Here is a 20,790-nt window from a genome sequence, read left to right on the forward strand (position 1 = left end):
TATGCTGGTTAGGTCTAGGCCAGGATGATGGAAAAGTCTATGCAGAATGCCGATCCATTCCAGGCCCATGTAATATGTGTGTGTTTTTACTTCCTGGATATAGTCTACCAGTATGCGGGTCCATTCCAGTCCAGACCCATTTCTAATGACGGCCCTGCTCTTAGATCATGACTGGAAGCAGCGTTCTGTTCTGAGCCCAGCCTCCAACAGGCCCAATTAAGACACCTATGTCACTAAAGTGAACTTCAGCTCCCCGACTGGCTGGGTATATTCTGTAGGGGCAGCTAACCACAGGCACACGGCACAAAGAAACGCACAAATCCAAACGTAATAGATTGCAGGAAAACAGGCTTCTCCCTCCCCCTCCATCTCCAGGCTGGCTCTGAGACTACAGGTCCTGAAAACAACAAGGCATTTATGTTGCAAAATGTCCCTGCCGCTGATCTGATCACCTTTCTATGAGGATTACTCTGTCGTGTCGCGGGCGGCGTTGCGGCGCATACGGCGGTGGTATTTCATATGTGCGGGCGCGTTTCCATTTATTTTCCCCAAGCAACGTTAAAGGAGCAGCTAACGGCAGCTGGTGTGAGGAGAGAGAGAGAAAGAGAGAGAGAGAGAGAGAGATGGAGCGAGAGAGTCTCCCTACCTGCCGATAAAACAGGGCAGCCTGGGGCTATTTACAGCCAGCTGATATGCAGCTGACAACAGCAACTCCCACTGAGGCCCTGCTGAAGCCAGACAGCCAGCCAGCTAGCTCCCAGCCAGCTTCTCCAAACACATCTGCCAGGAGAAAGAGGAGCTTTACGTTGCTCTTCTTTACATTACACAGCTAACGCTGGCACCGATTTAGCGCCTAACATCCATAGCAGACAAAGAAGACTCATAGTTTGGCGTTTCATTTAGCTCTCTGCTCGAGAGAGAGGCATGTGCAGCATATCTTGGGTGTTGTCTGGAAAAGCTTAAATCAAATCATTTGTGTGGCTCTCAAGCTGAATAATAATTATATTTCATGTATTTCTCCTCATTTTCACAGATCACAGAGATGACAAAGATTTTGCATCATAAACTGTGCTTTTTACGTTTAACATAGACAATAACATTCCAAGTATATTATTTATACATCGTAGTTTTGACTTTAGTTTACATTTACAGTGCATCTCCTCTCTCTGGTATGGTGTCCTTCTTCAAAAGGAACCAACACCTGTCATCTTTCAAATAGCTTCCACCAGTCGTTGTTTATCATTTTTCAGGAGAGCTTGTGGAGAGTTGAGCTGGGGGTCCTTTATTCCAGTAGCACCAACCATTGGTTCTCTTTTCTTCCTTCCATCTGTCAGTTCATTTCTGTTCCCCTCAGGGAGAGCACCTCAGAGCCCCGGCAGCAGTGACACACTCTGCCACCCCGTGACCAGAGGATGGGGTCTCTGGCGGTGTAACGCTATCATCCGTCCCCACAGACTTCACCTGCCTGTCACACTGGGCCCCAGCACTCCCCCCTACCCAGCCTCCAATCATTTCTCCCTGTCCGGCCTGCTCCTCTTTAAAACGCCTAGCATCTGCGGCCCAGGAATGGCAGCTCTCTAGAGGGGGAAGCTGCAGAGCACCACACACACCGGAGTTGTAGCTGCTCTGTAGCTAGCTTCTATCGCTGATAAACGGTGATAAACGGCCACTGTTTACAGGCTAACCACTGTGTAAAGTGCGCTATAAATCACAGCAGAGACAAACTTCGAGGGGAGAAATGTGTTACATTAAGATGGGGTTCTTAAGTCATTTATTTAAAAACATTTCAGACTGCTTTGACTGAGTGAGGCACATTTTGTTTTTGTGCCCAGTTCAGTGGGAGTAGAGAGCAAGAGAAGAACCAATAGTGTGTTAGGTTGATCTTGTTGGCAGGTAACAGGCTTTGGCTTGGGCAGGCACCTGTTACCAACCTCAGTCCCAGCCCCAGCCCTGACCTCTAAACTCTAACCCCTGGCATCACACAGCCCAACTAGTGATCCACATAGGTTAGAGAGGGCATCAGACCCAACCAGATATTACAACTAACATTACTGTAGACCTCTACCCAGATACTGTACGGGTGTTAACTATCAAGACATTTGATTTTGTATTGGCAATGCATTTGAGGACTTATCTTTACGGAGATGATCCTGGAAATATCAATAAACAGTTCCTTTACCTTGTACATACTAACCAGACAACCATGACGGAGTCCTTTAAGCAAACACTTCATGTAACCGACGCTTGTTCCTTCCAGAGGACAAACAAACTTCCTGTGAAGGACACAGTTTAGCAGACATCAATCCTGGCCTGGCCTGAGAGAGACCTGAGAGAGCACTCTCTCTCTCAGATATTAGCCAACCCAGTGGAGGCCAGCCGAGATGGGGCTCATTGACTATTAACATATCATTAACTATTAGGTCAGACAAAATGGAGAGAGATGGGGCGGCCACATGCTCACACCCGCCCCCCCCCCCCCCCCCCCCACCCCCCCACCCCCCCACCGCTGTCCTCCGTTGGTCCAGACACAGCCACTAAGAACAATCACTGCAATTAACACCTCCAGCAGGGCTGGACACAGCAGTGCTAATACGCACACAGGCACCAGCCCCCCCCCCCCCCCCCCCCACACACAGGCACGCACGCTCACACAGGAGGAGGATTCAATCCCAACTCCAGACTGTAGGCTGAGAGAGGCTCCCGCTGTGAGAGTGTCTGTGCAGCGTGTGAGTGAGCGTGTGATATTGAAGCACCTCTCAGTGCCGTGCATCCCCGGGTCTGCCAGATTTACAGACACCCCTCACTCTATACACAAATCACAGCAATGGCCTGGACTATTAGGCCCAGATCATGTTCTCAGTAAATGACTTCAATCTACAGTGCTCTGGTTGGTTTTAAGAAAAACTACATTTGGATGAAAAGAGATAGGCACAGGAAGAGCAGGAGAGGATGTGAGAGCGACAGAGAGATAGAAAGAGAAGAAAAGAAAGAGAAAGATCGAGAGAGATTACTAGAGAAAAATGGTTTAAAATAGATCCCCACACTGAGACTCCCTTGAAATCACTCATCCTACCCCACACTGAGACCCCCTTCAAATCACTCATCCTACCCCACACTGAGACCCCCTTCAAATCACTCATCCTACCCCACCCTGAGACCCCCTTGAAATCACTCATCCTACCCCACACTGAGACCCCCTTCAAATCACTCATCCTACCCCACCCTGAGACCCCCTTCAAATCACTCATCCTACCCCACACTGAGACCCCCTTCAAATCACTCATCCTACCCCACCCTGAGACCCCCTTCAAATCACTCATCCTACCCCACCCTGAGACCCCCTTCAAATCACTCATCCTACCCCACACTGAGACCCCCTTCAAATCACATCCTACCCCACCCTGAGACCCCCTTCAAATCACTCATCCTACCCCACACTGAGACCCCCTTCAAATCACACCATACTTATTGTGCCCATTTGATTTTGTGCTTACCATGGGGGAAAGGAATCTCTGCTTATGCTGAGCATGACACATTTATTGGTCCTATTTAGAGCCAAAATTACCCGTCACAGATTGCTCCCCAGTTCCTCCTCTACTCTCCCTCCAGCCAGCCACTCTCTGTGTATGAAGCTACGGTATCATACTTGTTCTCTCGTATTCAGTGCAAATCATTTTCAGTAGCCTAAGAAGCCATTCATACTGGACAGATACTAACCACCGCAATTCCATTGTGTAGCAGAAAACATAGGAGGGAAGAGAACGACATATTGGATTGATGTGAAGAGATACAAGCATTTCGCTACACCCGCAATAACATATGCTAAATATGTGTACGTGACCAATGCAATTTGATTTGATCACTATTATCAATTGTTTGGGTGGGGGTGGGGGGGTATCACATTATAGCAGAGTAAATATCACTTGATCTACTGACTGTACATGGAAAACGCACAAAATAAGGCTGCTGGCACTAAATATGAAGAGAATCTAAAGACCATTCTGATGAGCTATAGTCATCCAATCTACCTGTAACCAATGTCACGGTGGAATCAGAACTGTTCTGCGACACTGCCTGGTCTCCAAAGAGAACAGAACATACACTCTTAGAGAAAAGGGTTCCAAAGGGCTCCTTCAGCTATCCCTATAGGACAGCGGTTCCCAAGCTAGGGGTTATACAACAAAACAACAATATATTACAGTAGTCTTTGTATCTCAAAATCATTGTAATGTGGTTAACTAAGTCGCCCTTAGATCATGGAAAAAGGCCGCACTTGGCCGTTGCACTTGAATCATTCCCACGGTGAATGGCAAGGCCTGCTACGCTATGAAACCACACACTACTACAGAGACTTTGATATTACCGGCCACAATTGACATGGTGAAAACAATGTGTGTGGGGAATCAGAGAAACTCAATATGGATACCTATGCCAGATAACTGGTAAACAAAGCATTGATGCTATTGCTGGCAATCAAGAGGAAGCTAACGGAATGACTCAAAAACAACCCAGCTTATGCACTTCAAATGGACGTTAGCTGTGAGGGACGAGATGCCCATGGTTTGTCTTTTGTTCGCGATACATGTCGGGGGATGCTATTCCCTAGGACATATTTTTCTGTCTCACGATTCCCGAGCATGAAATGGCACAGTGTCACGTTCTTCTAAATGAGCAGACCAAGGCGCAGCGTGAGTATAATTCCACATCTTTTAATGAATAAGTGAAACTGGAAACAAAATAAGGAAACTTACAAAGACCCGTGACTACGTAGTGCTCAAACACACTCTACATAATGATGTTCAGTGTGCTGCGTGGCTATATTGACGAAAAAAAGATGCCATGCGATCGAATGGTGGGCTTTTGCACAGATGGGGCTCCATCAACGGCAGGACGGAGGGTAGGCCTCTGCACTCTAGTTATGAATATGTCTCCCTCTGCCATATGGACGCATTGTATGATACACCGAGAGCAACTGGCAACAAAAGAGCTGAGCACAGAACTCACAGGTAACTTTGATTGTAAACTGCATCCAACCACATCCACTGTGCTCACACCTGTTCGCAACACCAGGTGGAGATATGGGATCAGAGCACGACAATGTTCTACTTCACACCGAGGCTTGTTGGTTATCGAGGGGGAGCGTTGGAAAGATTTTTCGCATTGAGAGTGGAAGTGTTGTCATTCACAAGGGTGGTAAAAGGCATCCCGAATGGCACAGTGGTCTAAGGCACTGCTAGCTGTGCCACTAGAGATTCTGGGTTCGAGTCCAGGCTCTGTTGCAGCCGGCTGCGACCAGGAGCCCCATGGCTCAGTATTGTCTGGGTTAGAGGAGGGTCTGGCTGGCAGGAATGTCCTTGTCCCATCGTGCACTAGCGACTCCTGTGGGGGGCTGGGTGAAGTGCTGCATGCTCGCCACGTGTATGGTGTATCTTCTGGTTTCTGGGTTAAGTGGGCATTGTTTCAAGAAGCAGTGCGGCTTGGTTGGGTTGTGTTTTGGAGGAAGCACGGCTCTCGACCTTTGCCGCTCCTGAGTCTGTATGGGAGTTGCACCAATGGCACAAGACTGTAACAACCAATTGGAAAAAGGGGTAAAAACATTTATTTAAAAATGTAAAAAACAATGGATGTGAGAAAAAAAATGGACTTGGTTGACTTTTTGTGTAATGAAAAGAAAATGTGTCTCCTTGCCTATGTAACAGACACATTTGAGAAACTGAACAAACTGCACAAGAGGGGAAATACAAAAACGTTCTACCGATAAGTGACATCATCAGCGGATTCAGAGGAAATCATTCTTATTGGAGAGAGAGTCTTTCCAAAGAGAACCCCACCCCCTTCCCTCAGCTGTGCATGTTTCTAACAGAAAACAGCATCAGTGAGTGTCCCACACGAGTGATGACTGCTCACCTCCAACGCTTGGAAGAGCACTGGGACCTCCTTCCCAATCCGTTTGACTGTTATCCTGGCTCAGTTGACAAGCTGGTAAGTGAAATCGAACAGCTGATCCAGCTGTCATGTGACCAAATGCATTCACGGGTCACTATGGAGGAGTTTTGGTTCCTGACTCAAAGGGAATACCCTGCCGTCCCCCTCAGAGCATTAGTGCCGCGTTGAAAACAACTGGGAACTCGGAAATCTCCAACTTCCGACTTCAGTGCATTCAAGACAACTGGGGACTCTGAAAAAAACAACCTCAGTCTGGGAAAAAGCTTTGAGCGGTCATCAAATATATACATTTCAACATTATTTTAAAACGATTTAAATATAACATATAGAAATGTTGTGGGACAATAGTAGATGAAGAATCAATATGTTTTTAGATTGAGTATTTATTGGGTCATTATGCTAGTGTATTATGTATGTTTGTAATAGTGTGCTGTATGTGAACGTGTGTCTGTATTAAAAATGGTATTTTAATGTTTAAGGACTCTTAGAAGATTATTCCAAATGGGGACTAAAAGAGATCCAGATAAAAATCAAAAATCAAAATCAAATTCCAACTCGGGAACTCTGGCCTCTTTCTAGAGCTCCAACTTTTCGACCTGAAGATCACTGACGTCATGATTTTACCTTGTATTTTTCTGAGTTCCCAGTTGTCTTGAAAGCACCGTAGAACATCACCTCATCACCAGAGATGAGGTGGACACTGTCGAACACAAAAGGGTTCTACCTGGAACCAAAAGGGTTATTTCTACCTGGAACCAAAAAGGGCTCTTCAAAGGGTTCTCCTACGGCAGAGTTCTGCAACTGGACGAATTTGGCACTGGTCAAAAGTAGTGCACTATATGGGAATATTAGGGTGCCATTTGGGATGCAGCCCGTGAGCAGAGTAGGGAACTACTGCTGGTTGTCTTCCACAAACTGCCACCGTACGCTGTGGAAAGTTCCTTCCTCCAGGTGACTAGCCAACAATATTGTTTCTACCTCCCTGCGTGCTTGGATTTAATTAAGTGATAACAGTCACCTTGGGGTGATGATGACAGAGCAGGCAGTAATATCTGGGTTAAGGGAAATAGCTAGGGAGACAGGGGAAGACACGGGGCTAGGCTATATACAGTCATATTATAGATAGAGAGACAGGGGACTCGGCTATATACAGTCATATTATAGATAGAGAGACAGGAGAGAGACAGGGGCTAGGCTATATACAGTCATATTATAGATAGAGAGACAGGAGAGAGACAGGGGGCTCGGCTATATACAGTCATATTATAGATAGAGAGACAGGAGAATAGGCTATATACAGTCATATTACAGATAGAGAGACAGGGGGCTAGGCTATATACAGTCATATTATAGATAGAGAGACAGGAGAGAGACAGGGGAGACAGGGGGCTAGGCTATATACAGTCATATTATAGATAGAGAGACAGGAGAGAGACAGGGGGCTAGGCTATATACAGTCATATTATAGATAGAGAGACAGGAGAGAGACTGGGGGCTAGGCTATATACAGTAATATTATGGATAGAGAGACAGGAGAGAGACAGGGGGCTAGGCTATATACAGTCATATTATACATAGAGAGACAGGAGAGAGACGGGGGCAAGGCTATATACAGTCATATTATGGATAGAGAGACAGGAGAGAGACTGGGGGCTAGGCTATATACAGTAATATTATGGATAGAGAGACAGGAGAGAGACAGGGGGCTAGGCTATATACAGTCATATTATACATAGAGAGACAGGAGAGAGACGGGGGCAAGGCTATATACAGTCATATTATAGATAGAGAGACACGGGGCTAGGCTATATACAGTCATATTTAGATAGAGAGACAGGAGAGAGACAGGAGACAGACAGGGTGCTAGGCTATATACAGTAATATTATAGATAGAGAGACAGGAGAGAGACAGGGAGAAACAGGAGGCTAGGCTATATACAGTCATGTTACAGATAGAGAGACAGGGGCTAGGCTATATACAGTCATATTATAGATAGAGAGACAGGAGAGAGACAGGGGACTAGGCTATATACAGTCATATTACAGATAGAGAGACAGGAGGCTGGGCTATATACAGTCATATTATAGATAGCGAGACAGGGGGAGACAGGGGACTAGGCTATATACAGTCATATTATAGATAGAGAGACAGGAGAGAGACAGGGGGAGACAGGAGGCTAGGCTATATACAGTCATATTATAGATAGCGAGACAGGGGGAGACAGGGGACTAGGCTATATACAGTCATATTATAGATAGAGACAGGAGAGAGACAGGGGGAGACAGGAGGCTAGGCTATATACAGTCATATTATAGATAGAGAGAGAGGGGGGAGACAGGGGGCAAGGATATATACAGTCATATTATAGATAGAGATACAGGGGGAGAGACAGGGGGCTAGGCTATATACAGTCATATTATAGATAGAGAGACAGGAGAGAGACAGGGGGCTAGGCTATATACAGTCATATTATAGATAGAGAGACAGGAGAGAGACAGGGGGCTAGGCTATATACAGTCATATTATAGATAGCGAGACAGGGGGAGACAGGGGACTAGGCTATATACAGTCATATTATACATAGAGAGACAGGAGAGAGACGGGGGCAAGGCTATATACAGTCATATTATAGATAGCGAGACAGGAGACAGACAGGGGGCTAGGCTATATACAGTCATATTATACATAGAGAGACAGGAGAGAGACGGGGGCAAGGCTATATACAGTCATATTATAGATAGAGAGACACGGGGCTAGGCTATATACAGTCATATTACAGATAGAGAGACATGGGGCTAGGCTATATACAGTCATATTTAGATAGAGAGACAGGAGAGAGACAGGAGACAGACAGGGTGCTAGGCTATATACAGTAATATTATAGATAGAGAGACAGGAGAGAGACAGGGAGAGACAGGGGCTAGGCTATATACAGTCATATTATAGATAGAGAGACAGGAGAGAGACAGGGGACTAGGCTATATACAGTCATATTACAGATAGAGAGACAGGAGGCTGGGCTATATACAGTCATATTATAGATAGCGAGACAGGGGGAGACAGGGGACTAGGCTATATACAGTCATATTATAGATAGAGAGACAGGAGAGAGACAGGGGGAGACAGGAGGCTAGGCTATATACAGTCATATTATAGATAGAGAGAGAGGGGGGAGACAGGGGGCAAGGATTTTTACAGTCATATTATAGATAGAGATACAGGGGGAGAGACAGGGGGCTAGGCTATATACAGTCATATTATAGATAGAGAGACAGGAGAGAGACAGGGGGCTAGGCTATATACAGTCATATTATACATAGAGAGACAGGAGAGAGACGGGGGCAAGGCTATATACAGTCATATTATAGATAGAGAGACAGGAGACAGACAGGGGGCTAGGCAATATACAGTAATATTATAGATAGAGAGACAGGAGGCTAGGCTATATACAGTCATATTACAGATAGAGAGACAGGAGGCTAGGCTATATACAGTAATATTATAGATAGACAGACAGGAGAGAGACAGGGGGCTAGGCTATATACAGTCATATTATAGATAGAGAGAGAGGGGGAGACAGGGGGCTAGGATATATACAGTCATATTATAGATAGAGAGAGAGGGGGAGACAGGGGACTAGGCTATATACAGTCATATTATAGAGAGAGAGACAGGAGAGAGACAGGGGGCTAGGCTATATACAGTCAGATTATAGATAGAGAGAGAGGGGGAGACAGGGGACTAGGCTATATACAGTCATATTATAGATAGAGAGACAGGAGAGAGACAGGGGGAGACAGGAGGCTAGGCTATATACAGTCATATTATAGATAGCGAGACAGGGGGAGACAGGGGACTAGGCTATATACAGTCATATTATAGATAGAGAGACAGGAGAGAGACAGGGGGAGACAGGAGGCTAGGCTATATACAGTCATATTATAGATAGAGAGAGAGGGGGGAGACAGGGGGCAAGGATATATACAGTCATATTATAGATAGAGATACAGGGGGAGAGACAGGGGGCTAGGCTATATACAGTCATATTATAGATAGAGAGACAGGAGAGAGACAGGGGGCTAGACTATATACAGTCATATTATAGATAGAGAGACAGGAGAGAGACAGGGGGCTAGGCTATATACAGTCATATTATAGATAGCGAGACAGGGGGAGACAGGGGACTAGGCTATATACAGTCATATTATACATAGAGAGACAGGAGAGAGACGGGGGCAAGGCTATATACAGTCATATAATAGATAGCGAGACAGGAGACAGACAGGGGGCTAGGCTATATACAGTCATATTATAGATAGAGAGAGAGGGGGGAGACAGGGGGCAAGGATATATACAGTCATATTATAGATAGAGATACAGGGGGAGAGACAGGGGGCTAGGCTATATACAGTCATATTATAGATAGAGAGACAGGAGAGAGACAGGGGGCTAGGCTATATACAGTCATATTATAGATAGAGAGACAGGAGAGAGACAGGGGGCTAGGCTATATACAGTCATATTATAGATAGCGAGACAGGGGGAGACAGGGGACTAGGCTATATACAGTCCTATTATACATAGAGAGACAGGAGAGAGACGGGGGCAAGGCTATATACAGTCATATTATAGATAGCGAGACAGGGGGAGACAGGGGACTAGGCTATATACAGTCATATTATACATAGAGAGACAGGAGAGAGACGGGGGCAAGGCTATATACAGTCATATTATAGATAGCGAGACAGGAGACAGACAGGGGGCTAGGCTATATACAGTCATATTATACATAGAGAGACAGGAGAGAGACGGGGGCAAGGCTATATACAGTCATATTATAGATAGAGAGACACGGGGCTAGGCTATATACAGTCATATTACAGATAGAGAGACATGGGGCTAGGCTATATACAGTCATATTTAGATAGAGAGACAGGAGAGAGACAGGAGACAGACAGGGTGCTAGGCTATATACAGTAATATTATAGATAGAGAGACAGGAGAGAGACAGGGAGAAACAGGAGGCTAGGCTATATACAGTCATATTACAGATAGAGAGACAGGGGCTAGGCTATATACAGTCATATTATAGATAGAGAGACAGGAGAGAGACAGGGGACTAGGCTATATACAGTCATATTACAGATAGAGAGACAGGAGGCTGGGCTATATACAGTCATATTATAGATAGCGAGACAGGGGGAGACAGGGGACTAGGCTATATACAGTCATATTATAGATAGAGAGACAGGAGAGAGACAGGGGGAGACAGGAGGCTAGGCTATATACAGTCATATTATAGATAGAGAGAGAGGGGGGAGACAGGAGGCAAGGATTTTTACAGTCATATTATAGATAGAGATACAGGGGGAGAGACAGGGGGCTAGGCTATATACAGTCATATTATAGATAGAGAGACAGGAGAGAGACAGGGGGCTAGGCTATATACAGTCATATTATACATAGAGAGACAGGAGAGAGACGGGGGCAAGGCTATATACAGTCATATTATAGATAGAGAGACAGGAGACAGACAGGGGGCTAGGCAATATACAGTAATATTATAGATAGAGAGACAGGAGGCTAGGCTATATACAGTCATATTACAGATAGAGAGACAGGAGGAGAGACAGGGGGCTAGGCTATATACAGTAATATTATAGATAGACAGACAGGGGGAGACAGGGGACTAGGCTATATACAGTCATATTATACATAGAGAGACAGGAGAGAGACGGAGGCAAGGCTATATACAGTCATATAATAGATAGCGAGACAGGAGACAGACAGGGGGCTAGGCTATATACAGTCATATTATAGATAGAGAGACAGGAGAGAGACAGGGGGCTAGGCTATATACAGTCATATTATAGATAGAGAGACAGGAGAGAGACAGGGGGCTAGGCTATATACAGTCATATTATAGATAGCGAGACAGGGGGAGACAGGAGGCTAGGCTATATACAGTCATATTATAGATAGAGAGAGAGGGGGGAGACAGGGGGCAAGGATATATACAGTCATATTATAGATAGAGATACAGGGGGAGAGACAGGGGGCTAGGCTATATACAGTCATATTATAGATAGAGAGACAGGAGAGAGACAGGGGGCTAGGCTATATACAGTCATATTATAGATAGAGAGACAGGAGAGAGACAGGGGGCTAGGCTATATACAGTCATATTATAGATAGCGAGACAGGGGGAGACAGGGGGCAAGGATATATACAGTCATATTATAGATAGAGATACAGGGGGAGAGACAGGGGGCTAGGCTATATACAGTCATATTATAGATAGAGAGACAGGAGAGAGACAGGGGGCTAGGCGATATACAGTCATATTATAGATAGAGAGACAGGAGAGAGACAGGGGGCTAGGCTATATACAGTCATATTATAGATAGCGAGACAGGGGGAGACAGGGGACTAGGCTATATACAGTCATATTATACATAGAGAGACAGGAGAGAGACGGAGGCAAGGCTATATACAGTCATATAATAGATAGCGAGACAGGAGACAGACAGGGGGCTAGGCTATATACAGTCATATTATAGATAGAGAGACAGGAGAGAGACAGGGGGCTAGGCTATATACAGTCATATTATAGATAGAGAGACAGGAGAGAGACAGGGGGCTAGTTTATATACAGTCATATTATAGATAGCGAGACAGGGGGAGACAGGGGGCAAGGATATATACAGTCATATTATAGATAGAGATACAGGGGGAGAGACAGGGGGCTAGGCTATATACAGTCATATTATAGATAGAGAGACAGGAGAGAGACAGGGGGCTAGGCTATATACAGTCATATTATAGATAGAGAGACAGGAGAGAGAGAGGGGGCTAGGCTATATACAGTCATATTATAGATAGCGAGACAGGGGCAGACAGGGGACTAGGCTATATACAGTCATATTATACATAGAGAGACAGGAGAGAGACGGAGGCAAGGCTATATACAGTCATATAATAGATAGCGAGACAGGAGACAGACAGGGGGCTAGGCTATATACAGTCATATTATACATAGAGAGACAGGAGAGAGACGGGGGCAAGGCTATATACAGTCATATTATAGATAGAGAGACACGGGGCTAGGCTATATACAGTCATATTACAGATAGAGAGACATGGGGCTAGGCTATATACAGTCATATTTAGATAGAGAGACAGGAGAGAGACAGGAGACAGACAGGGTGCTAGGCTATATACAGTAATATTATAGATAGAGAGACAGGAGAGAGACAGGGAGAAACAGGAGGCTAGGCTATATACAGTCATATTACAGATAGAGAGACAGGGGCTAGGCTATATACAGTCATATTATAGATAGAGAGACAGGAGAGAGACAGGGGACTAGGCTATATACAGTCATATTACAGATAGAGAGACAGGAGGCTAGGCTATATACAGTAATATTATAGATAGACAGACAGGAGAGAGACAGGGGGCTAGGCTATATACAGTCATATTATAGATAGAGAGAGAGGGGGAGACAGGGGGCTAGGCTATATACAGTCATATTATAGATAGAGAGAGAGGGGGAGACAGGGGACTAGGCTATATACAGTCATATTATAGAGAGAGAGACAGGAGAGAGACAGGGGGCTAGGCTATATACAGTCAGATTATAGATAGAGAGAGAGGGGGAGACAGGGGACTAGGCTATATACAGTCATATTATAGATAGAGAGACAGGAGAGAGACAGGGGGAGACAGGAGGCTAGGCTATATACAGTCATATTATAGATAGCGAGACAGGGGGAGACAGGGGACTAGGCTATATACAGTCATATTATAGATAGAGAGACAGGAGAGAGACAGGGGGAGACAGGAGGCTAGGCTATATACAGTCATATTATAGATAGAGAGAGAGGGGGGAGACAGGGGGCAAGGATATATACAGTCATATTATAGATAGAGATACAGGGGGAGAGACAGGGGGCTAGGCTATATACAGTCATATTATAGATAGAGAGACAGGAGAGAGACAGGGGGCTAGGCTATATACAGTCATATTATAGATAGAGAGACAGGAGAGAGACAGGGGGCTAGGCTATATACAGTCATATTATAGATAGCGAGACAGGGGGAGACAGGGGACTAGGCTATATACAGTCCTATTATACATAGAGAGACAGGAGAGAGACGGGGGCAAGGCTATATACAGTCATATAATAGATAGCGAGACAGGAGACAGACAGGGGGCTAGGCTATATACAGTCATATTATACATAGAGAGACAGGAGAGAGACGGGGGCAAGGCTATATACAGTCATATTATAGATAGAGAGACACGGGGCTAGGCTATATACAGTCATATTACAGATAGAGAGACATGGGGCTAGGCTATATACAGTCATATTTAGATAGAGAGACAGGAGAGAGACAGGGGGCTAGGCTATATACAGTCATATTATAGATAGCGAGACAGGGGGAGACAGGAGGCTAGGCTATATACAGTCATATTATAGATAGAGAGAGAGGGGGGAGACAGGGGGCAAGGATATATACAGTAATATTATAGATAGAGAGACAGGAGAGAGACAGGAGACAGACAGGGTGCTAGGCTATATACAGTAATATTATAGATAGAGAGACAGGAGAGAGACAGGGAGAAACAGGAGGCTAGGCTATATACAGTCATATTACAGATAGAGAGACAGGAGGCTGGGCTATATACAGTCATATTATAGATAGCGAGACAGGGGGAGACAGGGGACTAGGCTATATACAGTCATATTATAGATAGAGAGACAGGAGAGAGACAGGGGGAGACAGGAGGCTAGGCTATATACAGTCATATTATAGATAGAGAGAGAGGGGGGAGACAGGGGGCAAGGATTTTTACAGTCATATTATAGATAGAGATACAGGGGGAGAGACAGGGGGCTAGGCTATATACAGTCATATTATAGATAGAGAGACAGGAGAGAGACAGGGGGCTAGGCTATATACAGTCATATTATACATAGAGAGACAGGAGAGAGACGGGGGCAAGGCTATATACAGTCATATTATAGATAGAGAGACAGGAGACAGACAGGGGGCTAGGCAATATACAGTAATATTATAGATAGAGAGACAGGAGGCTAGGCTATATACAGTCATATTACAGATAGAGAGACAGGAGGCTAGGCTATATACAGTCATATTATAGATAGAGAGACAGGAGGCTAGGCTATATACAGTCATATTATAGATAGAGAGACAGGGGGCTGGGCTATATACAGTCATATTACAGATAGAGAGACAGGAGGCTAGGCTATATACAGTAATATTATAGATAGACAGACAGGAGAGAGACAGGGGGCTAGGCTATATACAGTCATATTATAGATAGAGAGAGAGGGGGAGACAGGGGGCTAGGCTATATACAGTCATATTATAGATAGAGAGAGAGGGGGAGACAGGGGACTAGGCTATATACAGTCATATTATAGAGAGAGAGACAGGAGAGAGACAGGGGGCTAGGCTATATACAGTCATATTATAGATAGAGAGAGAGGGGGAGACAGGGGACTAGGCTATATACAGTCATATTATAGATAGAGAGAGAGGGGGAGACAGGGGACTAGGCTATATACAGTCATATTATAGATAGAGAGACAGGGGGAGACAGGAGACTAGGCTATATACAGTCATATTATAGATAGAGAGAGAGGGGGAGACAGGGGGCTAGGCTATATACAGTCATATTACAGATAGAGAGACAGGAGGCTAGGCTATATACAGTCATATTACAGATAGAGAGACAGGAGAGAGACAGGGGGCTAGGCTATATACAGTCATATTACAGATAGAGAGACAGGAGGCTAGGCTATATACAGTCATATTACAGATAGAGAGACAGGAGGCTAGGCTATATACAGTCATATTACAGATAGAGAGGCAGGAGAGAGACAGGGGACTAGGCTATATACAGTCATATTATAGATAGCGAGACAGGGGGGAGACAGGGGACTAGGCTATATACAGTCATATTATAGATAGAGAGACAGGAGAGAGACAGGGGGAGACAGGAGGCTAGGCTATATACAGTCATATTATAGATAGAGAGAGAGGGGGGAGACAGGGGGCAAGGATATATACACTCATATTATAGATAGAGATACAGGGGGAGAGACAGGGAGCTAGGCTATATACAGTCATATTATACATAGAGAGACAGGAGAGAGACGGGGGCAAGGCTATATACAGTCATATTATAGATAGCGAGACAGGAGACAGACAGGGGGCTAGGCAATATACAGTAATATTATAGATAGAGAGACAGGAGAGAGACAGGGGGCTAGGCTATATACAGTCATATTATAGATAGAGAGAGAGGGGGAGACAGGGGGCTAGGCTATATACAGTCATATTATAGATAGAGAGACAGGAGGCTAGGCTATATACAGTCATATTACAGATAGAGAGACAGGAGGCTAGGCTATATACAGTAATATTATAGATAGACAGACAGGAGAGAGACAGGGGGCTAGGCTATATACAGTCATATTAAAGATAGAGAGAGAGGGGGAGACAGGGGGCTAGGCTATATACAGTCATATTATAGATAGAGAGAGAGGGGGAGACAGGGGGACTAGGCTATATACAGTCATATTATAGAGAGAGAGACAGGAGAGACAGGGGGCTAGGCTATATACAGTCATATTATAGATAGAGAGAGAGGCGGAGACAGGGGACTAGGCTATATACAGTCATATTATAGATAGAGAGACAGGGGGAGACAGGAGACTAGGCTATATACAGTCATATTATAGATAGAGAGAGAGGGGGAGACAGGGGGCTAGGCTATATACAGTCATATTACAGATAGAGAGACAGGAGGCTAGGCTATATACAGTCATATTACAGATAGAGAGACAGGAGAGAGACAGGGGGCTAGGCTATACAGTCATATTACAGATAGAGAGACAGGAGGCTAGGCTATATACAGTCATATTACAGATAGAGAGACAGGAGGCTAGGCTATATACAGTCATATTACAGATAGAGAGACAGGAGAGAGACAGGGGACTAGGCTATATACAGTCATATTATAGATAGCGAGACAGGGGGAGACAGGGGACTAGGCTATATACAGTCATATTATAGATAGAGAGACAGGAGAGAGACAGGGGGAGACAGGAGGCTAGGCTATATACAGTCATATTATAGATAGAGAGAGAGGGGGGAGACAGGGGGCAAGGATATATACACTCATATTATAGATAGAGATACAGGGGGAGAGACAGGGGGCTAGGCTATATACAGTCATATTATACATAGAGAGACAGGAGAGAGACGGGGGCAAGGCTATATACAGTCATATTATAGATAGCGAGACAGGAGACAGACAGGGGGCTAGGCAATATACAGTAATATTATAGATAGAGAGACAGGAGAGAGACAGGGGGCTAGGCTATATACAGTCATATTATAGATAGAGAGAGAGGGGGAGACAGGGGGCTAGGCTATATACAGTCATATTGTAGATAGAGAGAGAGGGGGAGACAGGGGACTAGGCTATATACAGTCATATTATAGAGAGAGAGACAGGAGAGAGACAGGGGGCTAGGCTATATACAGTCATATTATAGATAGAGAGAGAGGGGGAGACAGGGGACTAGGCTATATACAGTCATATTATAGATAGAGAGAGAGGGGGGAGACAGGGGACTAGGCTATATACAGTCATATTATAGATAGCGAGACAGGAGACAGACAGGGGGCTAGGCTACATACAGTCATATAATAGATAGAGAGACAGGGGGCTAGGCTATATACAGTCATATTATAGATAGCGAGACAGGGGGAGACAGGGGACTAGGCTATATACAGTCATATTATAGATAGAGAGACAGGAGAGAGACGGGGGCAAGGCTATATACAGTCATATTATAGATAGCGAGACAGGAGACAGACAGGGGGCTAGGCTACATACAGTCATATAATAGATAGAGAGACAGGGGGCTAGGCTATATACAGTCATATAATAGATAGAGAGACAGGAGAGAGACAGGGGACTAGGCTATATACAGTCATATTACAGATAGAGAGACAGGAGGCTGGGCTATATACAGTCATATTATAGATAGCGAGACAGGGGGAGACAGGGGACTAGGCTATATACAGTCATATTACAGATAGAGAGACAGGGGCTAGGCTATATACAGTCATATTATAGATAGAGAGACAGGAGAGAGACAGGGGGAGACAGGAGGCTAGGCTATATACAGTCATATTATAGATAGAGAGAGAGGGGGGAGACAGGGGGCAAGGATATATACACTCATATTATAGATAGAGATACAGGGGGAGAGACAGGGGGCTAGGCTATATACAGTCATATTATACATAGAGAGACAGGAGAGAGACGGGGGCAAGGCTATATACAGTCATATTATAGATAGCGAGACAGGAGACAGACAGGGGGCTAGGCAATATACAGTAATATTATAGATAGAGAGACAGGAGAGAGACAGGGGGCTAGGCTATATACAGTCATATTATAGATAGAGAGAGAGGGGGAGACAGGGGGCTAGGCTATATACAGTCATATTATAGATAGAGAGAGAGGGGGAGACAGGGGACTAGGCTATATACAGTCATATTATAGAGAGAGAGACAGGAGAGAGACAGGGGGCTAGGCTATATACAGTCATATTATAGATAGAGAGAGAGGGGGAGACAGGGGACTAGGCTATATACAGTCATATTATAGATAGAGAGACTGTATATAGCCTAGCCCCGTGTCTCTCTATCTATAATATGACTGTATATAGCCTTGCCCCCGTCTCTCTCCTGTCTCTCTCTCTATAATATGACTGTATATAGCCTAGTCCCCTGTCTCCCCCTCTCTCTCTATCTACAATATGACTGTATATAGCCTAGCCCCCTGTCTCCCCCTCTCTCTCTATCTATAATATGACTGTATATAGCCTAGCCCCCTGTCTCTCTCCTGTCTCTCTATCTATAATATTACTGTATATTGCCTAGCCCCCTGTCTGTCTCCTGTCTCGCTATCTATAATATGACTGTATATAGCCTTGCCCCCGTCTCTCTCCTGTCTCTCTATGTATAATATGACTGTATAGGGGGCTAGGCTATATACAGTCATATTATACATAGAGAGACAGGAGAGAGACGGGGGCAAGGCTATATACAGTCATATTATGGATAGAGAGACAGGAGAGAGACTGGGGGCTAGGCTATATACAGTCATATTATACATAGAGAGACAGGAGAGAGACGGGGGCAAGGCTATATACAGTCATATTATAGATAGAGAGACACGGGGCTAGGCTATATACAGTCATATTACAGATAGAGAGACATGGGGCTAGCCTATATACAGTCATATTATAGATAGCGAGACAGGAGACAGACAGGGTGCTAGGCTATATACAGTCATATTATAGATAGAGAGACAGGAGAGAGACAGGAGACAGACAGGGTGCTAGGCTATATACAGTAATATTATAGATAGAGAGACAGGAGAGAGACAGGGAGAAACAGGAGGCTAGGCTATATACAGTCATATTACAGATAGAGAGACAGGGGCTAGGCTATATACAGTCATATTATAGATAGAGAGACAGGAGAGAGACAGGAGACAGACAGGGTGCTAGGCTATATACAGTAATATTATAGATAGAGAGACAGGAGAGAGACAGGGAGAAACAGGAGGCTAGGCTATATACAGTCATATTACAGATAGAGAGACAGGGGCTAGGCTATATACAGTCATATTACAGATAGAGAGACAGGAGGCTGGGCTATATACAGTCATATTATAGATAGCGAGACAGGGGGAGACAGGGGACTAGGCTATATACAGTCATATTATAGATAGAGAGACAGGAGAGAGACAGGGGGAGACAGTAGGCTAGGCTATATACAGTCATATTATAGATAGCGAGACAGGGGGAGACAGGGGACTAGGCTATATACAGTCATATTATAGATAGAGAGACAGGAGAGAGACAGGAGGAGACAGGAGGCTAGGCTATATACAGTAATATTATAGATAGAGAGAGAGGGGGGAGACAGCGGGCAAGGATATATACAGTCATATTATAGATAGAGAGACAGGGGGAGAGACAGGGGACTAGGCTATATACAGTCATATTATACATAGAGAGACAGGAGAGAGATGGGGGCAAGGCTATATACAGTCATATTATAGATAGCGAGACAGGAGACAGACAGGGGGCTAGGCAATATACAATAATATTATAGATAGAGAGACAGGAGAGAGACAGGGGGCTAGGCTATATACAGTCATATTATAGATAGAGAGAGAGGGGGAGACAGGGGGCTAGGCTATATACAGTCATATTATAGATAGAGAGACAGGAGACAGACAGGGGGCTAAGCTTTATACAGCCATATTATAGATAGAGAGACAGGAGGGAGACAGAGGGGAGACAGGAGGCTAGGCTATATACAGTCATATTATAGATAGAGAGAAAGGAGACAGACAGGGGGCTAGGCTTTATACAGCCATATTATAGATAGAGAGACAGGAGGGAGACAGAGGGGAGACAGGAGGCTAGGCTATATACAGTCATATTATAGATAGCGAGACAGGGGGAGACAGGGGACTAGGCTATATACAGTCATATTATAGATAGAGAGACAGGAGAGAGACAGGGGGAGACAGGAGGCTAGGCTATATACAGTCATATTATAGATAGAGAGAGAGGGGGGAGACAGGGGGCAAGGCTATATACAGTCATATTATAGATAGAGAGACAGGGGGAGAGACAGGGGGCTAGGCTATATACAGTCATATTATAGATAGAGAGACAGGAGAGAGACAGGGGGCTAGGCTATATACAGTCATA

At 44.9% G+C, this 20,790-nt stretch overlaps 1 protein-coding gene across 4 annotated transcripts in view; it reads right to left on the bottom strand.

Moving 5' to 3' along the window:
• LOC109894814 (neuronal PAS domain-containing protein 3) overlaps positions 1-20,790 on the bottom strand; it is a 382,790-nt gene that overhangs the window by 108,255 nt on the left and 253,745 nt on the right. The gene's annotated exons all lie outside the window — the stretch shown is intronic.

Source organism: Oncorhynchus kisutch, linkage group LG7 (genome assembly GCF_002021735.2).
Source record: "Oncorhynchus kisutch isolate 150728-3 linkage group LG7, Okis_V2, whole genome shotgun sequence".
Lineage (NCBI taxonomy): Eukaryota > Metazoa > Chordata > Actinopteri > Salmoniformes > Salmonidae > Oncorhynchus > Oncorhynchus kisutch.